General features: G+C 46.6%; 1 long non-coding RNA gene across 3 annotated transcripts; it reads right to left on the bottom strand.

Annotated features, from left to right (window-relative positions):
• Positions 1-54: 54 nt before the first annotated feature.
• LOC122192112 lies at positions 55-4,776 on the bottom strand. Of its 3 annotated transcripts, none has more exons than XR_006182546.1 (5): positions 4,726-4,776; positions 4,431-4,506; positions 2,000-2,131; positions 1,524-1,670; positions 55-173 (listed from the first exon to the last, which is right to left on the bottom strand). It is a non-coding gene; the product is annotated as an uncharacterized LOC122192112 (long non-coding RNA). The 3 variants fall into 3 exon arrangements; XR_006182544.1 differs by lacking the exons at positions 4,431-4,506; positions 4,726-4,776 and adding exons at positions 3,362-3,579; positions 4,153-4,228; XR_006182545.1 differs by lacking the exons at positions 4,431-4,506; positions 4,726-4,776 and adding exons at positions 3,362-3,579; positions 4,153-4,228 and having other exon boundaries at positions 2,008-2,131.
• Between the last annotated feature and the right edge of the window lie 4,336 nt (positions 4,777-9,112).

Below are 9,112 nucleotides of genomic sequence, written 5' to 3'. Positions count from 1 at the left end.
ACTGGTGGGTGAGCATTGCCCTTACCTGCTGGGCAGACAATTACCAGCCAGCAAAGTGGGGTCCCGCGGCATTCCAGGAAATGCAGATTCTGGTTCCTTGCTGCTGCCGTGAAGACCCACGCATCTCCATGCTGTCCTTAGAGCTCTCAGGAGCACTGCAGCTCTGCAGCCACCTGTTGGACACAATACAGTAATGAAGGCACTGCCCCGCATATGTAGGGCTGCACCCTGAGCACATTGCTGTAATGATGACGCAAGGGTTATAATTAGTTATAATTATAATTAACCTTAAGGGTATGATTAATGCTATTGATAGGTTTGAAGTTACAGTTAGTCTAACATCAGTATTCTGCTCTACAATTACAATTAAGATTACTTTGACAGAAAACGTGGGGCATTATTTTTACGGCAGCACTTAGAGTAAGAGACATTTTTAATACTGGGTTAAGGGTTTGGTTCACAGGTACACTGCAGGTTAACGTAATTATCGTTGGAACTCCCATCCAGCTATGGGTTCAGGTCAAGGTTAACATTAACGCTGCCTCTCAGTGTTAGTGGGATCCCAAAGTGCCAAAGGCAAGCAGAACTCCCAGGGCAGGCAAAGGCAAGCAGAACTCCCAGGGCAGGCAAAGGTAAATGCAAAGCAAACAGCCAAGCTAAGGCAAGGGCAAAAGCAAAGAGAGCACCCAATGGAAAGCCAAGGTGAGGGCAAGGAGAACGCAACAGGAAAGGCCAAAATATACAGCCAAAGAGAACACAGAAGCAAAGGCCAAGGGCATAGGCCAAGAGAACGCAAGCACAAAATGCCAAAACAAAAGGCCGACGGAACACGACATGGAATGCCCAGGCAAGGGCTAAGAAAACATGGCAGGAAGTGCCAAAATAGGAGGCCAAAGAGAACGCGTCAAAGAAGGCCAATGCAGAATGCAGCTGGAACGCCAAGACAGGAGGTCAAAGAGAATGCTGCAGGGAATGCCCAGGCAAGGGCCAAGACAACGTGGCAGGAAATGCCAAAACAGGAGGGCGACAGAACGCTGCCGGGAACGCCAAAAATAAATACTGAAGAGAATGTGGCTACAGAAAGCCAAGGGCAATGGCCAAGAGGATGTGGCACAGGACACAGTAACAGGAGGGCAAGGGAATGCCCAGACAAGGCCAAGAGCCAAGAGAACATGGAAGGAAATGCCAAGGATGATGGCCAAGAGAACACAGCAAGAAACGCCAAAACAGGAGGGCAAGAGAGAGCAGCAGGGAACGCCAAAACTGAATGCCAAAGTGAATATGGCAAAGAAAGCCAAGGGCAATGGCCAAATGAACGTGGCATGGAACGCAAAAACAGGAGGGCAAGAGAATGCAGTAGGGAACACCAATGGCAAAGGGAAGGAAAACACAGCAGTGAAAGGCCAGAGACAAGGAGAACACAGAAAGAAAAGGACAGGCAAGTGCAATTAAGAGCTCTGGGAGCACCGTGCTGTGCCACGCTATGGAGTGGGTAAACACTGGTGGGTGAGCATTGCCCTTACCTGCTGGGCAGACAATTACCAGTCAGCAAAGTGGGGTCCCGTGGCATTCCAGGAAATGCAGATTCTGGTTCCTTGCTGTTGCCGTGAAGACCCACACCTCTCCATGCAGTTGTTATGGCACTCGGGAGCACCGCAACTCGCTGCCACCTGTTGGACACAATGCAGTAATGAAGGCACTGCAGATGTAGGGCAGTGTTCCTTTCAGACGTGCGCTGCAGTGCTCCTTTCTCAGAGCAACATGGCTGCACTCTGTGCACGATGCTGCTTACCAGCAGCACTGAAGCTGAGAACAACAGACAAGGAGAAGGCTCAGGTACCCAACAATATTTTTGCTTCCATCTTCTCTAATAACTGCTCACTATACACTGCCCTCACCTTTGGTTTGGTAGGTGGGGATTGAGGAAGCAATGCCGCCGCCGCCCCCCCCCCCCCCCCTCCAATCCCACACTGTGATGGGAAATCAGGTCCTGGACCACCTGAGGACCTGAACATCCAGGAGTCTTTGGGTGCTGACGAGACGAGTCCCAGACTTCTAAGGGAATTCAGTGCTGCAGTCACTGAGCCACTGTCAATGGTATTTGAGAAGTTGAGGCAGTCAGGTGAAGTCCCTGATGAGCAGAAAAAAGGCGACAGCACAGCTGTTATTACAGATAGAAAGGATGACCCTGGGAAATACCAACATGTCAGTCTCACCTCCGTGCTGGGAAAAATCATGGAGCAGATCCTCCTGGAAGTGACTCTGAAGCATGTTCCAGTGTGTCACCACCCTCTGTATGAAAAGCTTCCTCCAAATAACCAACCTAAACCTCCCGTCTCAGTTTAAAACCATTTCCCCTTGTCCTATCACGATCCACCCTCATAAACACCCATTTCCCTTCCTGCTTATACACTCCCTTCAAGTACTGGAAAGCTGCAATGAGTTCTCCCCCAAGCCTTCTCTTCTCCAGGCTGAACAAGCCCACTTCCCTCAACCTTTCCTTGTAGGAGAGCTGCTCCAACCATCTGATCATCGCAGTGCCTCCTCTGGACCCGCTCCATGAGCTCCACATCCTTCCTGTGCTGGGGGCCCCAGGCCTGGATGCAGCACTGCAGATGAAGCCTCACAAGAGCCGAGTAGATGGGGATGATCACCTCCCTCTCCCTGCTGGCCGCTCCTCTTTTAATGCAGCCCAGAACACAGTTGGCCTTCCAGGCTCCAAGCGCACTCTGCTGGCTCATGTCCAGCTTCTCACCCACCGGGATCTGCAAATCCTTCTCTGTGGGGCTGCTCTCAAGGTGTTCTTTGCTGAGTTTGTACAAACATCTGGAATTGTCCCTTCATCAGTGACATTGACAGTGGGGTCAAGTGCACCCTAATGACACCAAGCTGTGGGGTGCAGTGACACACCAGAGGGACGGGATGCCATCCAGTGGGACCTCAGCGGGCTGAGTAGTGGGCACTCAGCAATGTACCTTCCTGGCCCAGAAAGCCAACTGTATGCTGGGCTCCATCCAAAGATGTGTGGTCAGTAGGCGAAGGGAGGCGGTCCTGCCCCTCTGTTCTGCACTGTGAGACCTCACCTGGAGGTGCTGTGTCTGGATGTGGATGTCCGCAGTGCAGTACAGATGTGGAGCTGTTGGAGCACATCCAGAGAACAGCCACAGATATGAACCGAGGGATGGAATGCCTTTCCTATAAAGAGAGAGAGAGCTGGAGCTGCTCAGCCTGGAGAAGTGAAGGCTCCGAGGTGATCTGGTAACAGCCTTTCAATACTTGAAGGGAAGAACAAGGAAAGATTTAGCCTAGATATAAAGAAAATCTTGCACAGTGAGGGTGGTGACACAGTGAAACAGGTTACCCAGACATGTGATGGATGCCCTGTCCCTTCCAAGGTGAGGCTGGGTCAGCCTCTGGGCAATCTGATCTGGCTGTGGATGTTCCTATTCGTTGTGTGGCAGTTGGACGAGATCACCACCAATGGTACCAGGTACTCCAGCTGGGATAATCCACATCTATCACAGAGCCTCTCTGGGCCAGTCGCAGTATTCAGCAGACCAGGGGCTTCACTTCATCACGCTGTTGGGAACCAGAGCTGCAGAGCTATTGAATGCGGGTCAGGGGGTGGGAGAAAGAGGAATTGTGTTTTGGGTGTCATACAGATTAGGAAACTAACAGCATCTCCAGACAATTAGGATGGAGATATCTGGGGTGAGGCTGAGTACAGCAGTCCAGAAGAGGACAATCCTTGGCTTTCTATAAAGATGAAGATTTATTACACCTAGGGTGCACAGAATACCCTTAAACAACTCTGCATGGTTAGAAGCAGTGCATAACAGCCCTGAAATAAAGAAAGAATAAGTTACCCCATTCTAAAGATGAACACTCAGCCCACACTACCAAGGAAGTAGTCTCCAGGTACAGATGCTGCCCTTATGGCTTCCACCCCTTAAAAGTGGTCAGGATACTAAAAAATTATCAGGAAAAAAATTATCAGGAAAAAAATTATCAGGAAAAAAATTATCAGGAAAAAAATTATCAGGAAAAAAATTATCAGGAAAAAAATTATCAGGAAAAAAATAAAAAAGGGGAGATTGCAGCCCTGAAATGAAGAAGAAACCATTTACACCCTTCTCAAAGGCCAAAACTCACCCCTGCTCCACAGGAGACAGTCTCCAAAGATCAACATTACCCTTACATCTGTCAGCACTTAAATGTGGTCAGGATGCCCCAAAAACCAAAAGGGAAAGGTCACAGCCCTAAAATGAGAAGGAATCACTCACCCTTTCTCAAGGACCAGACCTCACCCCACACTCCCAAGGAGACAGTCTCTAAAGATGGATACCACCTTAAAGGCTGCCAGCCCTTAAGTGGGGTCAGGATCCTCCCAAAAACAAGATATTGCAACTCTGGAATAAAGAATCACTCACCCTGTTTCAAGGGTTCACCCCACACTCTAAAGGAACCAGCCTCCAGGTGCAGTTGCTGCTCTTTCTGCTGACAGACCTTAAAAGTGGTCAGGAGCCCCCCAGAAAAAGAAATTACAATCCAGCAATAAAAAAAGAAATCACTGACCCCATTCCAAAAACAAACACTCAGCCCACACCCCAAAGGAAGCAGTCTCCATGCAGAGATGCTGCCCTTACAGCTTTCAGCCCTTAAAAGCAGTCAGGATCCCCAAAAACAGAAAGACCAGAGCCCTGCAATAAAGCATCAATCACTCACCCCATTCCAAAGAGCAGAACTCACTCCCAACACTCCCAAGGAGGCAGTTCCCAAGCAGAATGCTACCCTTGCTGTTCCCAGCCCTTAAATATGGGCAGGGAGGGGTGGAGCCAAGCTCAGCCCTATCCGGTCCCACAGGTAAATTGCTTCCACCTGTGCTGGCAGGGCTGGCCACACCCCTCACCAGGTGCTCAATCACTTCTTCAGACTGTAAACAACAACAAAAAAAAAGACTAATTACAAGCAGGTGATTGGATCTGCCTGTCTGGCAAGGGGAGTTTGATCAAAGGATGAGCAACAATGGCATGCGTATTTTGATTGAAGTCTGTCCTCAAAAGCATTCAGTAAAATTTCTAATAGAGAGGGGAGCACAAATTTCAGTACTGATACAGCAAGGTGATGAAAAGCTGTGTGTGCAGCCTGGATGGCAGAGTTGAGATCACTGGTGTGATCGGAGCGAGCGCTGTTTGCCAAACTAGTGGGGACAGCTTGTGGCTCTCCAGTGAGAAACGTGTCACCTACTTTCTTTGTAATTAAAGCCCATTGTGAAAACAATTCAGGATTTGACATAATCAGTGTGTGAACCTGGCACCTGCCTGTATGGCAGTGTGTGGCCTTTTGGGTCAAGTTTCAATCCCAGACTCCAAAGAAATAGGCAGGCTTCAGCGTGTGCACTTTATGCAGCCCCTGTGCTCCCTGAATCAGGGGTCGCTAACATACCACTGTACCCCATTTCTGCTGCAGCATGATGTGGGATTTCTGAACTCATAGCAGGTTTGGAGAAAAGACAAATTGTTTCCAGAACAGACTCCCCACATAACTCGTTGTCATCTGGTTTGGAAACCAGATGGAAGGTGGTGATTAACAATCGATTATCGGTGTCTTAAAGGTTATACAGCCCCGCTAGGAGCTGCTGCCCCAAACCTTGCTTACTTGGCAAGCAAGTTGGGGTGATGCCATGGAGTGATGCTGGGATGACACTGGTGTGAAGTTGTGGACTGAGCCTGGAGAGTGACGCTGGAGGATGATGCTGGGGTATCGCGGGGGGGGGGAATCAGAGAGAGAGGGATACTCGATGGAGGCACTGGGGTGACTTAGTGTGATGCTGGGGGGTGACGTTTTTGGCACGACTCTGGGAATGACATTGGGGTGACACTGGAGAGTGATTCTGAAGTGTCATTGTAGTGGCATAGGTGATGTTGGGGCTTTTTGGGGAGGAAGGGTGGGTGACATCAGGGAGTGAACACTGGGTGGTGACGTTGTTGGGTGTTATATTGGGGACCTAACGGCCCCTGACTGAAGAATGATCCTGGAATTGAATAAGGTATTTTGGCAGTTTTAAGGGAGTTGATATTTGTGGCTGTGGCTGCAAATGTTTTGTAGAGAGAGCTGTCCCTGGTATTTGGTCTTGTGCTTGCGAAGACTTGTTTTGCAAGCTGATGTTCCAGCTGGGCTCTTGTATGGGAACTGCTGAGTCATGGCCTGAACCTCTGATTGATCACCTGAGGCGAGCCATGAGGCAGCCAGAGGAGCACAGGTGAAGGCAATTCAATTCACCTGTGCTGCCAGAAGGGGTGGAGCCTGGCTGCCTCCTCCTAGAGCTATTTAAGAACTGGCTGCCAGCGGGGAAAGATCTCTGCTGGAGGTCTGCTCTGCTGGAGTTTTGTGAGTGAGCCTAGGATAGGGGTAAGCCTTCTATTTATTCTCTTTTGTTGTCATAGTCTGCTTTGCCTAACTGTCTTGTTTATTTTGTGATTATAGTATCCTAAAATTCTTTGATTGTAGAGCTCTGTATCATGCACTGGCCATATAGGTACAGCATGCAAGTGGAACAAACCCTGCAGACCCTAGGGAGAATGAAAGTGGGAGAAAGAGTAGAAGTGTGCTTTGAAGTAGGGGATACCCTGCTGGTGATGCTGATCAAATCCACTGCTAGCATGTTCCTTCTCTCTCCTTTTTGGTGGCTTGCTATCTCTCAAGGGTCAGATAGTAATAGCACACTTCCTTAGGGAGATTCTGCTTCCCGCTTAATGGAATTATCTAAAATTTTAGAGTGACACCTGGAGGAAGTAACACTGTGGTTATGTTGGAGTGATGTTGGGATATCAATAGGATAGATGTTAGGGAGTAGCATGATAGGGTGACATCATTGGGAGTGATGTTGGAGTACCACAGGGATTTAATGTGAATGACTGGCCCTGGGGTGAGAGCGTTGGGGTGACAATGTTGGAGTGATGCTGAGGGTGGATATTGTGGTGATGGTGAGGGGTGACGTCAGGAAGTGACTCCAGGGTGACATTGTTGGTTCGGCACTGGTGGGTGGTGTTGGGATGAAAGGGGGGTGATATGAAGGAGTAATGCTGGGGGAGTGATGCTGGAGCATCCCTGGGGGGTGACATCAGGGAGTGTTGGGGCTGATATTTGGAATGAAATAATGAGCTTTTGGGAACTCAATTTGGGGTGAATTAGCAAGGACGTGAACCTGGAGTTTGGTGTGAACTATTGATGGTTTGGGTCTGGAGTATGATGTGAAATAAGCTTTGGAGCTTATTTGGATGGCAGTTTTCAGTGTAAAAAATGCTCTTTACAGTTTCTTTGCAGGAAGAGGATAAAGAAAAGTCTGCTTTCACACAGGAGGGGTTATGATATACCTTTAGCTGACTCCCACAGGGGTGTACACACTCTCCCACTATTGCTCAAGCCACCTCAGTGAACTTCAATAGAGTTTCACTGCCTTAGGATGTGTATCCATGTGTAGATGATATTTAATTGCAAGCTCATGCCCTGGAAAGGTGGGGGAAGTGGCAGCAGCACTAGATGACTGAGAATTTGAGATTCCACCTGCAAACTGTCAGGGACATGGATCCAAGTTGAAGGAGGGAAGATTTAGGTTGTATGTTAGGGGAAAGTTCTTTACTAGGAGAGTGGTTAGGCCCTGAAACGGGCTGCCCAGGGAGGTTGTGGATGCCCCGTCCTTGGACGTGTTTAAGGCCAGGTTGGATGGGGTCCTGGGCAACCTGATCTGAATGTGTATGTTTGGTGGCCCTGCTAGGCAGGGGGGTTGGAACTACATGATCCTTGAAGTCCCTTCCAACCCGGGTGATTCTGTGATTCTGTGACTAAGTAAAGGAGTAAAATTTTAAGGCAGCAAAGGCCAGCAAAATTGTGCAGACTTGACTGAACCAAAGCGAAGATATGGGAAACCAGTGTGAACAGAAGCAAAGCTGTGCAAAATCTTACAAAACCATGTGAACTTCACGGAATCTCAGTGAAGACCAGTGATCCTGCAAAGTCTTCAGTGAACCAGGGCGGACTTCTGCAAAGCCCAGTGAAGGCCCACAAGCCTGTACAAAAATACCACAAATCCTCATGGACATCAAAAGGAACCCAAGTGAAAACCCACAACATCGTGCGTCCTTTGGTTCATTCAGGTTTGGAATCTGGCAATGCAGCCCAGCTGGATAAGGCTCTTGTAGACTGGTAGTATTTTCTTCAGGAACACTGAAATCTGAATCAGTGGGACATCGCTCGTGATCTATTATCCAACTCTTACCTTCTCCTCCCCTGGTTTCTCATTGCTTGAGTACTTCAGGTTCACAGAAGATGAAAATGAAAAGAAAAAGGAAAAGGAAAATGGGGGGGAAAAAAAGGGAAATGGAAATGAAAAAAAGGGAATAAAAATGAAAAAAGGGAAAAGGAAAGGAGAAAAGAAAGATGTAGAAAAAGAAATAGAAAAAGAATAATAAAAGGAAATAAAAAAGGAACAGGAAATAACTAGAATTATTAAAAGGAAAATTATTAGAAAAAGAAAAAAGAATTTGAATTACAATGAGGATAGGAAAAAGACAAGGAAAAAGACAAAATAATTAGAATTAAGAAAATAAATATAAAATGGATTGGAAATAGAACTAGAAGAAGAATTGGAAAAGGCAGAGGAAAAAGAACTGGAATTAGAAAAAGAATTACAAAAATAAAAAGGAAAAAGAAAACCAATTAGGGAAAAAAATATTAGAAAAGGAAAAAAATCAAGAATTAGAAAAAGCAAAAGAATATGAAAAAGAAAAAGAATTAGAAAAAGAATTAGGAAATAAGACAAAAAGAATTAGAAAAAGAGTAAGAAACAGAAAAGAAACAAGAAAAGGGGAAGAAAATATTATAAAAATAATTCTAAATAGAAAAGAAAGAAAATAATTAGAAAATGAAAGAGAAAAACAATTAGAAAAAGAAAAATCGAAGACGAATTAGGATTAGAATGAGAATTGGAAAAAGAAAAAGATACGGAACTGGAAAAAAATGGGAAATAAGAATTAGAAAAAATATTAGAAAAAGAATTGGAAAAGGAACTAGAAGTAGAAAGTAAAAAAAAAAAGTGAAAAAATAAAGGAAA

The sequence above is a fragment of the Lagopus leucura genome, unplaced genomic scaffold (genome assembly GCF_019238085.1).
Source record: "Lagopus leucura isolate 7727_CA_CO unplaced genomic scaffold, USGS_WTPT01 34799-0_obj-0_obj, whole genome shotgun sequence".
NCBI classification, from domain to species: Eukaryota; Metazoa; Chordata; class Aves; order Galliformes; family Phasianidae; genus Lagopus; species Lagopus leucura.
This window is presented reverse-complemented; position numbering and strand designations above follow the sequence as displayed.